Source organism: Amphimedon queenslandica, unplaced genomic scaffold (genome assembly GCF_000090795.2).
Source record: "Amphimedon queenslandica unplaced genomic scaffold, v1.1 AMPQUscaffold_253_Cont27722, whole genome shotgun sequence".
In the NCBI taxonomy this organism is placed as follows: domain Eukaryota; kingdom Metazoa; phylum Porifera; class Demospongiae; order Haplosclerida; family Niphatidae; genus Amphimedon; species Amphimedon queenslandica.
The window spans coordinates 1-923 of record NW_003559389.1 but is presented as its reverse complement, the minus strand read 5'-3'; the positions used below and the strand labels follow the sequence as shown (position 1 = coordinate 923).

Genomic DNA, 923 nt, shown 5'->3' with positions numbered 1-923 from the left:
TAAGCATCCATTGACTACAGCAGAATTCATTCCTTTTCTTACTAAAATTGATCCGATTTATAGAGAAGAAGAGGAAGCATACAAAGTAAACCTATTATTAGAACTGTTTTGGAACCTTGTTACTAAAAATAGTATGTATAGCAGTGTGTAAGTTAGGGGCCTTGTTAGTTGTTACTAAAAATAGCATCTGCATGTAGTACATGTATTATAGGCAGAACCCTAATCTTCAGTGTTGATGCAAATTAATACTGAGAACCTTGTTACTAAAAATAATCTACAAATGTATATGTACATACATGTACATGTGTAATTATAGTATAAATAGAACTAATAATTATTTTATACCTTTTTTGTTAATGTAGGCTTGGTTTAACGAGACTCCTCTTGGAAAGAAGAGAGCTAAAGCTATCAAAGAAGTAATGGGAGAGGATGATGGAGGAGGAGGGAAGAAAGGGAAGGGAAAGGAAAAGAAGAAATAAACACAAAAATACAAAATACACGTACACTTATTATTAACTGTATTGCTATAATTATCTTTGTCTTTAATTCCAAATGTATGTAATATTTATAAGAGAGGAGTGAGTGTCATTATTATGCTCCCTATCATGATTAATGAATTCCTGCTCTGTGTGTGGGCTGGTATCAATGAATCTAATTAAAGGAGCACGGACACGGGAAGCGCATAGTCAGGCATGCTATGGCTTCACGTGCGCAAGCAAGAATACGGACCAACAAAGGGTGTGGCATTGCGAGCCATGTGATACAATGGATTCTGGATCTTCAATTAATAATAATAATAATAATAATTTATCTTTTCAAAACAAAGAAAATTTAGGGACAAGAGTTGTAAAGAGAAAAACATGGACAGGAGAATTTTTGAAGGACTAGCACATAGAAATGTGTAGCCTAAAGTAAAATTTAAA

At 33.4% G+C, this 923-nt stretch overlaps 1 long non-coding RNA gene across 1 annotated transcript; it reads left to right on the top strand.

The window, feature by feature from the left end:
- The first annotated feature begins 1 nt into the window (after window position 1).
- Window positions 2-413, top strand: LOC109593671 (uncharacterized). The gene is made up of 2 exons (XR_002191101.1): window positions 2-85; window positions 363-413. It is a non-coding gene; the product is annotated as an uncharacterized LOC109593671 (long non-coding RNA).
- Window positions 414-923: the final 510 nt, after the last annotated feature.